Here is a 16,400-nt window from a genome sequence, read left to right as displayed (position 1 = left end):
TAGTTTTCTAAAACTGTTTATGCCCCATTTTATTTTCTCTGCTATTTGATGTGTGTAGGAAATTCAGCAAACATGATAATAATAATAGTAAAAAAAAAAAAAAAAAAAAGGAATATAAAAAATAAATACAAATACATCCATATTTAGTGGCAAATACTATTTAGTGTTTCCCTTTAGTAAAGTGTGGAAGTAGATCATTGTAACACTAACATAAAATTAAGACAAAGCTCTTATGATTTTAATTTACCACTGTCTCCTGATATATAGATTACAATTTGAAGTTTGGATAAGGAATATTTGCTTGAAATCCTTACGCTGGTAAGAGATAATTTCAGCATCATCAATACAACATCAGCATTTGTCAGCCCATGAGTAGAATTCTGCTTGGTAAGCCAGGGATAGAGAGAAACAACAAATTCCTTTAAAACTATAAAGAAATTACATCAGCACTTTTCATTTTCCTGTGGAAAGCAACAGAATCCATGGAGTGGGTTCATCTGAAAAGGCCAGTACTGAATCTTTAGGACAACTCATATCACCTGCTCCTTACAAGGAGATGCTGGAAGAAAATCATGTCCTTTTAGAGAAGTGCAATGCAGCACAGTGCAGGGCAATGAAAGGAAGAAGGAAAGGGAAGGGAAGGGAAAATGTGCTGTATCATCTGTAGCATTCATTACTCGTAGGTTTTGCTTATAATTCTCAGACCTCTGCACCCCTTCATGGATCACGTAAGCAGTACTTCCCTACACTGCTTGCCACCAACAGCCTGCTCCTTTCAGCAATACAAACACAGCTCCAGAACTCAGTTCAATTTCTTTCTTTCCTCTTTTTGATTTTGCTTATTCAGTTGGACTGATGAACACCCGCTCCCAGTGTTAAACAGCTGATATGAGCTCAGTATTGTTCCTTAAAATATTATGCCACAAATCTTGTTGAATTGTCCTTTTTTTCTCCAGTCTAGGCCCTTTTCAGGCATTTTTTCTGTCCATCCTGATTTTATTACAGTAAATGTCATATCTCCTTTAGCTTACAAATTCCCAGTAACAGAACTCCAGCAGCCACTTTAATGTAATGTTAAATTTTTAAAAATACTTTCATGTTATACATCCATTCACTTTTTAAGAGTAATTTCAAAATGCTGTTATGTCCCGACCAATTTTATTAATACATCTCCCCTCTTTCCTACAATCAAAATTAACATCTGTACAAAGAAGACATCCTCTCCTCTAAAGGATTACTTTTCATCTTGAATCACACATTGCCTTCAAACTCTATCCAGTGTAAATAATGTGTAAAATAATCAAAGCATCATCATGACCTGGCAGCAGAAGCCTTCTGATGAATAAGGTTTTATGTAGGATTATCATATGGCATTTCCAAACTACATTATACTTGAGTCATATCCTATTGCGTTAAATTCTTCTATCATGCTGGATTTGTACATTTAGCAACTTATCAGTGTTCTCCTTTGTGGTTAGATTTGTACAGTAGTTGCAATCAAAAGCACTAGAAGTGTAAAAGGAAAGCAGACCAGAGGAAGGATATTCTACAAATGAAGGGTCAGATTTTGTTATGTTATTTATTCCTCTGTTTAGTGCAGACAATGTTATTGGGTTTGTTCAGAGCAGCAGATAACAATACAGTCACAAAATGTTATAATTCAGAGTATTTGATATGCACAAAGAAAAAAAAATTAAATATAAAAAAGTTGGGCTGCAAGAAATGTCTTCTCTCCCCCACTCCACCACCAATGCATCACATTCATAGTAATCAAATTCTTTCTATCCTATAGTTTTCCTACAAGCTTGATAGTGTCCTACAAATGTGCTGCTCTCTCCCCAGATTCGACAAGTGCTGTGCACGACACCTTGAGAGTGTGGACACTGCAACATTCTCAATATTCTCAATGGTGATAGCCATGCTTTCATCTCAAATGCAATCACGTATCTTGAAAAGTGTATAGTTTAGCAGAAACTGGCTGCTATGACAAGGCAAACATGAGTACTCATCTATTCTCTGGCACACAGAAAAAGTTCAGTTGACTGGGTTTGTCAGACTTCATCAAGGATAAAGGTGAACTATCATGACATAAGGTGATACTAAAAGATCTACAATAGGTTGGGGAGAAACTGTCATTGGTCTTATCCACTAATTGATTATCCCAGCTTTATGTACAATACAAGACTCCATCCATCAAGCATGTTGCTAAAATAAAAATTACTGTTTCTAACAAAGTTTTCACAGAACAAAGCCAGGCACACTCAAAATCTCACACATCCTCTGAGGAGTGTTTTAATGTACCTTGCATTAAAGGTAAGGTAAGATATTAAAGTAGGAAGGTAAGAGTAGCCCTAGAGTAAAATGAAAAAAATGGGAAATAGAAAAAAATAAGAAGCTGAGAGAAGGAAAAAAGGCCAAAGGCTGGAAGAATGGGGGGAGGGGGGGATGCAAAAACTGGTGTGCCTAATAAATAATAAAGAAGATGGGAGAAAAGAGACAGTACTAGAACAGTAGGAGGGGAATCAAACAAAATTAAGTCCTGCTTTAGTAAGTCCATTTCCCTTTCTGGACTCAGTACCACCCTGCCTTGGGCTGACCTTTACCCTACATCACAAAAAATACATTTTTTTTTCACCACTGAAATGCCAGGTTGTACCAAATGGCAGGCTTTTAACAAAGAGGTTTCACAAAGAAAGAAACCACACCAGGACTTTATCTCAAGGAAGGTGGAGTAGTGGCACCAAAGCCTACATGGTGATGGAGACTAGTGCAGGGATCAGTAGTGCCTCCAAAGCTGATGGCTGGTACCAAAGTCAGCAAACTCCACTGCTGTGGCCCAATCAACACTTTTTATCACGAATGAAGGAGATGTGCAGCAGTATAGAGCTCCTTGGACAATAAATTTCTCATGCAAGTGACCTTCTCAGCATTTTCAGTTCAGTATTCTGCTCTCTACTATCATTTGAACATCCATTGCCCTTTGAATCAAAATATAATACAGGTTCCTAAAGAAAATAACAGATTTAACGTCCTTCTGCTATGGACTAATTCTATCTAATCTCTGCATACAGGAAAAGGACATTTATAAATAAAATAAATTAACAAATAAAATAAAATAAAATAAAAACTCTAAAATGGAACCGTCTTGATTTACCCTATTTCTATCAACCAGACCTATTTACTGGGGTCCAACAAATTTCTTAGGACCATTCCAGTCTCTTTCTTCCTGTGAACAGTCAGAGAATCATGACCACTGATATAGCTTAATTGCTTATCACAGTGTAAGATCTAATGAAAATAGCTAAGTGTTCTAAAATAATACATTTCAATTGAGATCAGAGAGAAACATGCTGATTAAGAACTTAAAACACTTTAGCTGCTAAAATAACTGTATATTCTAAATTACACCCACCCAGTGCTAACTGATAATTTACGAAGCACTAAATTCCATCTGAATTAATCCAGAATACTAGGGCTCATTTTTCAACATTCTATACAAGCAATTATTTTCTGTACTACATATCTTGCTTTTGACAACAAATATAATAATCCGTATCACAGTGTACATTAAAAACACAGAAAAACAGAAAGACTCCCTTCTTAATAATAGTGAGTTGATGCAAGTATTTCCTGTTCAAATTAGCATAATCATGTCTTAGTTTGAAATACTTTAGTATCACAAGTGATAAGTAAAATATTTGGATGAATACGGTAATGAAGAGGTTAAATCTGATTGTAATTAGATTTCGGTATGCATGGTCATATGGCTAATAGTAAATTTTCCTTGATTAACTGATCCTGTTTGTTAAGAGCTCCTATTAACATTAGCACACTCTGTGTCGGCTGTAGAGACACACCATGGACCAGTGCAAGATTAATGAAGGCAGGTACGCATGCTGATTAGAATGTGGCAGTTTAATAAACTCTTCTAACATTAAATTATTTAATGCATTCATGCTCATGTAGGCTATTCGATGGTCAGCTTGACCACCTATGTATTAATATTGGGAATTGAAATGCAGAGGATGGAAGAAATATAGCAGTGGATGAGGTAATTAGCTCTCATGTCTGATAAATGGGGCAATACCTATGTGTATACATGTTTTAGCACATCACAAATGGTGCTTTCATTAACTGGAAACTCTTGCTGAAAATTTTCTGAACATTTAGTTTGATTTTGATCCCATAAACAATTCAACTAAATACTATAGCCAGTGTCTGTTTAATATTTGAAGCAAATTTAAAGCAAGCTATAGTGATAAAATACATTGTTAAAATGTAATACAAAATTACCCCCAGAGCTTTACCATTGTCTGGATGTTCTTCCCGTATACTACTTTGAAACAAAGACAATGTTTAATAAATATTACAGGAAAAGTTATGTGCCGTAGCCTGTGTCATGGTTTTGCTTTATCTTGTGTATTTCTTCCTCCTGCGTCACTGGCGAGTGATTGCTAACTGCAGGAAACTTGTTTAAGTTTGAGGAGGATGTCAAGCCAAACAGCTGCTCTCCAAACCATTACCAGTATCATCTAAGTGTGAATTTGAGGTACCACAGAATTGTGTTCTATCTTCCTATGGGACTATACATAATACTTTCTGTGTCAACGTACATTGAAAGCAACATAAAACAAAGGCAAAGTTTAGATGTAATGTTTTCTGTCACATAATTTGTTGTACTGTATTTAATCTTCATTGGTGTCCAAAATACAACAGTGGAAGTGCTGAGGACTAACCTGGTAGCCCTTTACCCATATCTTTTCAGATTATTTAGCAAATTTAAATAAGTGATGGGAATGGTTGATAGGCTTCAATTCAACACTATGTTCAGCTTCAAAATCTTTTACAAAAGACAACCTTCCTAAAGCAATTTGGTGAATGAGCACTTTACTTATTGACTGTGGTCTCTGTCTATTCAGTTACAGTAAGCCTCTCATTTCAAATAGCTTTTCTAGCATTTTAAAGATTAAAATGATACCAAATGAATAGCTTTAGTACTGATCAGCCATGGAAAGGCATAGTACTAGAACTTAATTAGCCAAGCTATTTCGTCATTATCAATAGAGTAATGTGCCAGTATTTATGAAAACACCCCATCCGTCCAGGCCTATAAAGCTTACCTAAACAAAGGTGTATCAGTCAGGGTTGGAGTGGAAACTGTGTCTTTCCTGACAAAGCTTGGATGTTAGCATAGCAATTATATATATAAATATATATAAATATCAAGATTTTTTGGGCATTACAAAAGGAACATCATACCGTGGACCTGCAGTTAAGCTTGGAGCTAGTTAAAGGGAATTGGAGACTTCTCTCCTTGCTAAAAAATATTGCTTACTCTATCACTGCTCAGCCTAAAGTGTGCAACCTACTCATCCATTTATCCAAGCAGAGACCAGAATCTAGGAAACATCCTTCCTCTGAAGGGAAGTCATTTGATCAGTTTTCATCATGACTCCTACTTCCCTTTAAGTCCAGGCTGCACTCAAGAGCCATTTTGGTGTTATCATCCCTTTACCAAAAGGATTTGGACAAGAACCTCTGAATGTATCCTTTAATTCATCAGAGCAATGATTACTGTGCTGAGACATTCTGCTCCACCCAGGGCTCATAGCAATGTAGGCTTTTGGCAGAAATAAATACCTCTTAGGACTTTGGCCAGCCTGGATGTTGTAATTAAACTCCTTGTGTTTTCTTCCACTTCTGGCTATCATCACTTACCACTGTGGTCATAAACTACTATTTTCTTGATTGCTTCCTTTTGCAGGTACTCTTTGATGACACTTGTTGCTGACTGTTCCTGATGGCTTATGCAGATGTGATATTTACTGACATGATAGTAGATTTATTATTAGTAGGCTTTTTATTCTGAAAATATCCCCAGTCTGAACCATTTTTATTCAGCCATGGGACAGATTGAGATTATGATTTTTTTAAATATTGCAATAAATACAAACTGAAACATGTAAGCCTTCACTCATTTTCAAAGTCTCTTCAAACCTTGGCTGTTCTATAATGTCATGATTTTCTTTTTATTTTGCTTCATTTTAGTTTGGCCAGGATGTGAGAGAAGTGCACACAAAAGGCAAGTAGAAGATAGAAAACAGAAAAGAAACATTTACTGGAAACATGCTTCTGGCTGAGTAGTCAGTTCTGCAGGTTCTATGAGGTTGAAGGTGCATGTGGAATAGAAAGATATCCATAAAATGTGGTAGCATTGAAAGGCAAAAAAAGATAGAACACTGTAAAGAAAAACTGGATGTCTTTTTCACATAACTCCTTACACTCACTTAGATATCAGAAAGAGTCATAGCAAACGCAGTGATAAGTCCAGAAAAGAAACTGACCTGAAAAAGTGGCTTTGTTGGATCTTCGTTGAAAGCAATGTGAAGTGAAAGAAATGAGAAGGACACTTTGTTTGTGTAAGCAGTCATCAATGCAACAATAACAACAAAAAAGCCTAGAGAGTTCTCATGCAATGATGCTATAAGGGGTTGGTAAGGTGGAAGAGTTTCTGGTTGACTGATACCTTCACAGAATTACCTGTCTCAGTTTCTTCCCAAACAGGAATTACCAAAAAATCCCAGATTTTCTTCTGCCTTCTCAGATCAACTAAAGTGAAACCATTTTTCATCTGCAATTGCTCCTTAAAATTATAATAATGAATAAAATCAGAAGAAAAAAATATGTCCTATACTTCATACTCAGGCATGAGTTCTCTTGACTTACCCTGCAAAACAACATTTAATTTTAAAATCTGCCTTTTCTGACTTAAATATCAGGAGGTCATATTTGCCATGCTTTCTCTCTGGACAGAGTCTGGTCCTTGAGACTAGTGTTCTGCTGCCTGCCAAATTCTACTCACATTATGGCTAGAAAATACGACTAACCATCAGGTAGAAACAAGAAGGCTGGCAGTGAAAAAACAGTACAAAGATTCATTCTAAAACAGCAGTAGAGATTAAATGGTTTGCAGGGCTAGAATCAAAGAGAAAAACACTAGTAAAACTGAAGAGATGGAAAACAGAACTGTGAGGAGCCAAAAATAATTGTGAAAGCAACATTAGGAAAGAAGATGGAGGGAAAGTCAAAAAAAAAAAAAAAAAAAAAAAGAGGATGCACATACCTGTAGCTTGCTTTAATCCCTAACTGTAGCTTCTGAGTATTTGCTGCAATAACTGACTGTATGACACGACAAAGAGGAACTACCTTCCACTGGAAGATGCCATTCACATGAATGGGAACTTTCTCAAAAAAGCCTTTTGAAGAGGTTATCTGAACATAAAGCAATATCTGCGTGTGCATATAGATCACGGGCCCAACGTCTGTGAGGTCATATGCTGCACAATGTAAGGAAGAGTATCCTGAGTTTTAATCATTTTTCTTGCTTTTGTAGATCTGAAGATAAGGAGAGACAATTTAATATGTGGCAAGATTAACGGGAGACATTGTCAGATGAAATGCCTACATCTTCCTAAGCTCTTCTATTAGTTTGTAAAGGCTTTGACAGTTTGCATTCTCAGATGCAGATTTCTATAACAGAACTGAAAGGTGTGTAGTATTGTACTCTCTGACAAGCCTGGAATCCTGAATATCATAAAGATACAAGAACTGCATTGCATTAGGTAATTTTCTGAAGTTGCTGTACTTATTCCTGTGCTTGTCTAATCCTCTCTTCTCTCTCTTCTGTAATCTCTCAAAGTCCCCCTCCAATGCCCTTCCAATTACAGTTCTGTGCTGCCCATCATGCCGTCGGTTGGATGATACTAGATTTGGATTAGCACTAAATTCCCTTAAGTCTTTCAAAGTCTCCACCTGGGTATAAAGTAAGCCTAAAACTTTAATTATATCTGCCCAGCTGATACAAGTTGTTCTTTCCAGATACATACTTGTGCTTCAGAAGACCAGACTAGGCAGTAGTTTGCATCTACTGAGCATGGGCTAGCAACAAATTAGAAAGAGAAGCTCCTGGAACAAATTGGCTAATGCAGTATGGTATTTTAGTCTTGAACGGTGGTAGTTTTCTTACACAGGTGACATATTTCTCACAAGTAGCTGCTTCACAGACAGCTCTCATAACATGCATGATATTGGAGTCTACTCACTTGAAATGACCAGTGAAATGTAATCAGATAATGTTTTCAGTGAAGTTACCAAATTTCTCACAGCTATGAATACATTGATTAGCTAGACCCTTCTGAGAAGCACCCAAGAGGTAGTTCCAGAATAGGTTCAGTTCAGTGAACTCAAGCCTTACCTTGCTCTGGGTGCACTTGTAGGGCTTCTCCAGGCAATCCAGCTATAAGAACTTCCTGCATGTAAAGCTGTGGACCTTAAGCCAATGGATATCAGGCTCCCATGCCCAACATTTCCTCAGCTGTGCTGTGCTCTCTGCATACATTATCCCTTTGAGCTGCTTTTATTCAGCATAGACTTTGGAGGGGTAAGACTCTTTCTCATCACTTCACAAATCAAATCACCTGGATTTTCAGTCTTCCATCTAAAATTCTAGGGTGTTTCATTATGTGTCAGGAAGACTAAATAGCCTAATCTGATCTCATTATCAGTTTAAATATGATATTTTAATAACAGTACAATAGCACAAATCAATAAAGTCCAATACAAAACCTAAATGCAACTGCATAGTCTTAACACAGTTAAACCTGAGAAATACAATCCAATATGTTTCTTCCCTAATTTCATTTAAAACCCACAGGAGGACACCAGGATATAAATGAAGTTTTGTTTTGTTTTGTCAAATGCTACCTTTCATGTCTATTTAAGTCTACCTGGATCAAACTGATAGATAACTTGCCTTTTAACAGCTTATGCCCTTGCTTTATTAATCAAGTTATCTTTAAGAGTAGGTTTTCATGGTCAAAACCCCGAGGGGAGACATTTAAAAAGAGTACTTTAAGTTGGCATAAAAATGACTATGATGTGCCAGTCACCTTCCCTCATTTATCCAGGGAGAATGCAAGGCTTTGTTAAAAAACACCAGCTATGTTGTCACCTGAAAGGTACTCTCACCCATTCCACCTCACAGCTGCCATCAGCAAAGGATGAAGGCTCATAGTGCTGTCTCTGCTCCAGGGACGGAGGATGACTCTTGGATTTAATATGCTTCTGCAGAGCATACAGCCACAAAGCTGGCACTATTTGAAGCATTTTTTGATATAAAGCAAGTATGTAAGGTCCCAATACAGACTAAGAACTGTTCAGGAAAAACAATGGAGGGATCCCTGACAAGCAAGTTATCTTGTTCTTTCCTTTCTTAGGTTTGCTGTGTGGCTAATACAGTCCAGACTCAGAAAGACAAAATATTCTTAAAATTAGTTTTTCTACTTGAAGTTGTTGTGAAGTATTTTTTTTTTTTTTCTCCTCATTGCTCAGAGTCCTACTTCTTCAAAGCATCCTTTCTTCAAACTGCATTCTACACAACAAGAAATTTTCATTTCCTTGAGACACTCTATTACTCTCCACGGTATGCTATCTGAACATTTCACAAACATTAATGAATTTATTTTCAGAACATCCCTTTGATTCATTTAATTGTAAACTATTTTACAAGTGGGAAGCTGAGGCACAGAGCTAATAAGGTTAAAAATACCTGCACATCTTGGGCTCTTCTGAGATGCCTAACTCTGCTTCTCCTTACAGTTAAGCATTATGCAACACAGTATTTGTTCAAGTGTATTTTCTATTGACCTGTTGAAGTTACCAAGCGCTTCACTAATTCAGAGCATATCTCTGTGGGGTAATGAAAATACAGTTCTTCCAGGTCAGCTGACACAAGCACAGTACTGTTGCTACCGACAGCAACACCGGTTGAGTTGACATTTGTGGGGATTACAGCAAAAACACAAGCCATCACAATGAAACTAAAGATAATTACAAAGTTCTCTGATGCTAAAATCAGAAACACATTTTCTCTGCTTGCAAAGCTGCAGTTTAACAACCCTCATTTTCATTGAAGGTAGAACAGATGATAGTAACTTCACACCTTTCACACTTTTCCTTTCCATGCAGAGCTAGTAGGTTACTTTCCCCTCCAGCTCATGGTTTGCAATCCCTTGTTCTTGCTGTTGTAGCAGGACACAGGTTAGACTGGATCAGGGCAGGGGAATGGATGCTATCTTTCAGCTGTTCTGGCACTGCCCTTCTGCCCAGCCATGGCCTGCATTGCTCCTCACCTCACTGAGGGATGCGTGAGCTGACTCTGGGATTCCTACCTGCAGCCTCTGCTGTTTCATGCCTGAGAACACCACAAAGTAACGACAAATAAACACACTCTCCCACAGAGATTTCACATGAGTACATCTAGATGGGAGACCTGCTATAGGATAGGATCACCATTATCTCCCCTCCCCTCCCTGCCCTCATTGGTGCATGCAGACCATTAGCAGGCCTGGGCTTCTGCGGGTTTCCTCAGAAACGGTCCTCCAGTTTGCAATCTGTGTCCTTCAAAGACACAAGTCCCTCTTGGCAGAAATGCCAGTTAAACATCATAAAGAACCTCATGCAAAACCCAGCCCATTTCAGGACGGAAGCAGCCCATGGCAGGCCTGTCTCCCCTTGGCTCTTTCCCGGCTTCCCTATCCAAGGAGCTCTTGGGGCAGGAGGAATGCAAGGTTTTTGCATTCACTGTAGGCCTCACTTGCCCTGCTTTTAAAAAAGATTTCTACAGCTTAGCAGACATCATAAGTATCCAGTTTTCCAGCACAACATTCAATTACCATTACATAGAGGAATTTTCATTACAGATGTTGCAGCCTATGCAACATATGAGGCAGATAATTCGATGGAAAACAGCATCCATCACTGCATGACTCTAAACACAAGCTCACTGCACACTGATGGAGAGTCTCTTGGAAAAGTATGAACTCCTGAAAATAAAAGCTCTGTCGTAACATATATGCAGAATTGACTTGTGTTAGGTACTTAGCTGTGTGTGTGTGTGTGTGTGTGCGTGTGTGTGTGTGTAACTTCACAGGTTTCCAAACCAAGAAGATCCATGCAGAAGCAAAAAAACCCAGTGCAAGCAATCATGCTGACATTGTACAGGCTGCAAGGGCAGTAAGGAAGCCTGGGCCCTGTGCTCACAACACAAACTTTTGCCAGCTGACCTGAGAGCAAAGAAACAATATCCTGCATAGACCTCATCTTATTCTTTCAAAAAGCTGAACACTTTCAGAAAACTTCTGAAACAAAATGGAAATTTTCAATCTAATTAGTACAATTAGCAACAGAAAACAATGTCTTCTAATCAATACTTGCTGTCTAGATTGTGGCTAATATAGCAAGAGTATCAATTGTTGTGCTGCTAGCAGACAGACAGATGGTCTGACAAAGATATATATGTTTTACACCTTTATGAGTCATCTGGCTGGAGAAGAAACATTTACAATTGAATTTTACCTCCTGTTACAGGCATTCACTTGTCATCAGTCCACTAAGGGGGATGATGCTGTGGGTGAACACCTGTCTACACCAATCTCTATTCCTCGTCAATCCACAATTAATAAATCCCTGGGAAAAAAAAAAAAAAGTGCTAAATTTTGTACCACAGGCACCTCCAAGTAGTTATTTCACTCTAAAATTGCATTAAGAATATTTTGAAGAGGGTTTTAAAAATTATTTATTTTAAAAACATGAATGTATTTCAACAATTTTGTATACGACATTTTTATTTCCACTAAACTCTATTAATTTAAGAAAATAATGTAAAAAGAATTTGATTTTGAAAAATCATCTTCTTTAACAAGAAAGTCCACTCAGTTGTTCAACACCTGAAACGTCAAAGTAAGAAAACAAGCGTGCAACATAAGCCTAAGAGGAGGTAGCTCTCAGCGTGACAGATTGCTTTCAGCAACACCATCAATAACCGCTACGGAAAAGCTTCCTGAATTTACTTGCATGAGACTTACACTTTAGTGTACTGGCCTTACAGCTCAGGAATTGCTTCTTCTACAGTCTGTACAAAACCAAATAGAATCAAGGGATCATGCTCTCATGAGACATCTGGACTGTATAATGGTAATAATTATAGAGCAGTATTATTACCAATCAGCCTACATTTTTCACTGTGACAGATTCAATGCACTATGGAATCCAACTTTTAATTGAAAAATAGTCAAACTATAGCATTCCTGCTTGCAAAGATAAACTTTCATTTTTACAAGAATGCCATCTTGTCTCAGTCTAATGCAACAGCTTTGAGGAAGATTGCCCTCATCTGTTTCAACTGTTAGCTATTTGCTGAACTGAATGCTTCAAATCACACTGATACTACATATCAAACTTGAGATAATCTTGGCCTATGTTTTTCTTAGAGTAGAATGATTCCTGTATTCAAGCGTGCTTCAAATGTTGTATGATGTAGTTCCTTGAAATAACCACATCTTCTGCATAAAGAAACATATTACCTAGATTATTTATATTGGAAAGAAAACTTCAGGCTTAAAAAGGTAGATTCTTGAATTAGTAAAATAATAATCTGAATTTTTGCTTAATCTCGTGCCTGTAAAATGGAGGATCGAAGACAACACTTCAGAAATACCAGGTTTTTTGTTCTAATAATGAACTCTGTAATGGCCTCACAAATAGACCTCCAGGGAGTTTTCTCTCTTATCTGACCTTCTCACATAAATAAAAACAAGATAAAAAATGGGAAGAAAAAGAAAAGATAGATCTGTATCCTATTTTCCTTTTTTTTTGAATTTTTGAAGTAGAGTGAACCCAAACACCTCAAAGAATCATCCAAAGCACTGCACAGTTAATTGCTGAAAGAATCTCCAAGTATTTAGGTGGAATTAGGGTAACTGACACAGCAGTTCTTTTTGCAATAACTTTGATAGACAATAAGTGCTCCTCCAGATGTCATCCTGGAGAAAGCAGTGCACATCTATCTCACATATTTTTCTCTGGGACAGTTGGCAATAAATTTCTACTTCTCTGCTTTAATTTTGATGGTCAGACAGGCAGACAGGCATTTATATCACAGTGGATTCCTTTTTGTCAGCATTTCAGAGTGTTAGCCGTTTCACAGTCTTCCTAGAACTAAGAGTTAGTTCAAATTTCATGAACACCAGAGTTGGTTCACATAAAGGTCAGTTTCCTTAGTTTAATCATACTCCCTTATACTGATTCAAATTAAAGCCATTTAAACCAGACCCAAGCTTATTTCTGTTTCACCACAAAATCTTTTGTATGTTATACAGACAGAAAATGTAACAAACCTGAGCTGATCACCTAGTGAAACCATAATAAGTTATCTGGAAAATTGGACTGATGCCGCAGTTACAGCTGAAATCCACTGAAGTACAAGAAAATATTCCAACTAGACATGCATTCCTAGTAATTATAATGAATTCATGGCAGGGACACTTCAGTTAGTACTAAATACATCACAACTCTCTTTTCAAGTTCCAAGCTCATCCTGCATGAATGCTAATTTGCCATTCGGAATAAAGAAACACCTTAAATGTTAATTATTAACAAAATAGTTAATATTTATATAGAAAAATTATGTTTCTGACAATAAGTCAGTAGTAATGCACAATGAAAATTGTTTTTTTTTTTTCAGTAACATTTTGTAGTGGTTTCTGATATTGCTTTTGTCACCAAAAACACCATTTCTAAACCGTCTGAAGTAGTTTTTACAATGACACCATAAGTAAATTTTGTTATGCTTAAAGTTTACACGGATACATGAAGTTTAATGGATAAAGGATACATAAAGTTTAGAGGATACATGCAGATACATGATTTTAAACAATAAAAATATTGTCTGAGTGGAGCCTTGAAGCATAAATGCACAGAAGACAACTGATAGGTTCCAGCTCTTTAACTGAGAGTTAGTTAACACATGTCATATTATATTGCAGTCTCCTATGTAGGTATCTCTTCTATGTTAATTACCAGAGTAGCAGACAATAAAATCACTCATCACTGGAGGCCCAGTGCTAAAACTTTTTTGTATAGTTCTTGAATTTCTGGTTACCAAGCCACCGAGAAGAATCCTTGCTTCTACTTCACTATTCAGGGAATAATTTCATATAGGAAAAAAGAACACGTCAGTCATCTGCCATTGCATGGTGGCTGTATTACGTACAGTATCAAAAGAAGCAAGTAGGGATCTCTGCTGCACAAAGAGTTTTCCACTCCTTACCAGTCTCACATTTAATTGCCTTCAAAGTTAATCAGGACAAACTTATATTCACCCAAGAAAATCTGCTGGCTCTTGACATATGAAGAGAGCAATGAGGAGAAACTGTGCATAACGTTTCATGATAAGTTTTAAGAGGACCAAATCAAAGTAGGACATCTAAGCTTGATCTCAAATGAGGAGAACTGTCTCCTTTGGTTCTGCACATCCTCTCACTCTGCTCTCTGTCAGCTTCTCTGCAATCACGTCAATCACCAGGACAGCCTGGCAAACCTGGGAAGTAGTGGAATCATCACAGCAAAGTAACCAAAAGGTTTTAGCAATTGCCAGACTACTCACCAGGGAAACACAGCAACAATTTAGACTCTGCAATATTTATTTTGCATTATTTGCTAATTATCACAATGTTATTTATTCCTTCCTCCCCCAAATTCCATAGCATTTGACCTGTCACTAAAACACACATGAGCAGTTCCTAGGATGTCCTGAATTCTTACTCCCTAACTTTCAGTTTTGATCTCATCACCAATACTTTGTTTCAAGGATAATGACCTTATTGAAAAATTAATTTATAAAAAGAAAAGGGGTTACAAAAATGCAGATAAATGCTTCAAGGAAAGAATTAAAAGAAAAATAAAATAGCAGGAATGGGATTGTGCAGTAACAGAGTGAATGGGAGGACAGCAAAAGAGCATAAAAGGAACGTGGAGAAAGGTTAATGAAATCAAAGAACTGGACTTTGGCCTGCACCGCCCACAGCGGAGTTAGTGTACTACTGATGCCAAAAGAGTGGCTTAAAAATGGCTCCTGCTATGCAGAGAGAGTCAAGACCCTGCCTAAGCCCAGAAATCTTTTAAATGGACCAGAAGGCTTCAAGATTTCTTTCCACACATGAACCAAGTGTTGCTCTCTGCTGGAAAGACACGACGTTTCCTTAAGGGGTGCAGGGAAGAGAAGATGCTTCCTAGCACCAGGGAGCAGAAGAGAGGCACAACAGTGTCATTGTGTAAACAGCTTTCCCTGCTCACTTGGGTATGAGGCTGCTAGAAGGTGAACAATCAAAGCAAATGTTGTAACCACAACACTTCAAAAACAATGTAAATGAAAAATAGCATACCAAAGTATTACATCAGTTCCTTTCACAATGCCTATATTATAGTGAAATTGCATTTGCTTCAGATGTATGCTATGCTTTAAGAAATAGGTGATGCTTATTTGTTAACATTGAACCTAAAGGCAATCTCTTGTTAAAAATAAAAAGTCTCATGAAAAATCTGAATGCTTTTCTTATTCAGTACAGTACATCAGCATTCATTTAAAAAGTATAGACTTAAAGCAATACTGCTGATCAAATATAATATATTTGAAAGGAATATAAATAAATTAGAAATAAATTCCATATTAAAATAGGGACTTTTACTACAGAAATGCATTTTTAACTTTTTTTTTTTAATAAATTACCGAAACTTTTGCACTATGAAAGCTCTCAGGCAAAATTAATGGTTTTGTTTTGCAAATTAATTTAGATATTAAAAAATTATATTTTCAACCAAGATCTCAGTTACTCAGATTAAATATTAACCAAAAGCTGTCTTCTGCTTAAATAGAATTTAGCCTTTGAAGTGTTTTTATTAATCTCTTCTGATGTAGGTGCTTGAAATTCTATGAAAGTGCTGCTGCTACCAGTTCTGTGCATCACTTACTGTAATTTATTTTCAGAACATAATTCTATTTATAAATGAAAATCCTATTAAAAGAAGACAAGAAAAATTAGTCCTAGACTTTGCATTGGTAGAGTAGAAACAAAATGAGCGGCCTAACCTGAAGTGACATTTACAAATTACCTGTTAATTTAAACTGGGTTGAAGGATGACAGAGTTTAGTCAGACTGACAGGAAGTACCCAAGGAATGACAGTGGGGCCTGCAGTGGCCATAAAGCTCCCACAGCAAGCGCCTTTATCTGTGTTCTCAGGGAAGAGCTTCCCTTGTAGTAAATAACATATTTGTAAAAATATTTACCTCGTGGCAGGCCAGTGAGCAAACATTTTATGGAGCCGAAAACCCCTCATCTCACTCTTTTTGTTCTTATTTTTAGTAGAGATAAGAGCTGCTTTAAGATGGCCACCTGCCTTTAGTCACATGGTTGATTCATCACCACCCCCCTAAAGCTAAACCACATGATTTTCTTAATGAAAATGAGACAAGAAGTGACAAGGCTTGTATCTTTTAGTTGCT

General features: G+C 37.1%; 1 long non-coding RNA gene across 1 annotated transcript in view; it reads right to left on the bottom strand.

The window, feature by feature from the left end:
- Positions 1–16,400, bottom strand: part of LOC101750715 — a 424,944-nt gene that overhangs the window by 293,745 nt on the left and 114,799 nt on the right. The window contains exon 4 of the long non-coding RNA XR_005862065.2: positions 11,416–11,526. This is a non-coding gene — a long non-coding RNA (uncharacterized LOC101750715). The remainder of the gene's footprint in view (positions 1–11,415; positions 11,527–16,400) is intronic.

The sequence above is a fragment of the Gallus gallus genome, chromosome 8 (genome assembly GCF_016699485.2).
Source record: "Gallus gallus isolate bGalGal1 chromosome 8, bGalGal1.mat.broiler.GRCg7b, whole genome shotgun sequence".
Lineage (NCBI taxonomy): Eukaryota > Metazoa > Chordata > Aves > Galliformes > Phasianidae > Gallus > Gallus gallus.
The sequence above is the reverse complement of the archived record's forward strand: the minus strand, read 5'-3'. Positions and strand labels throughout refer to the sequence as shown.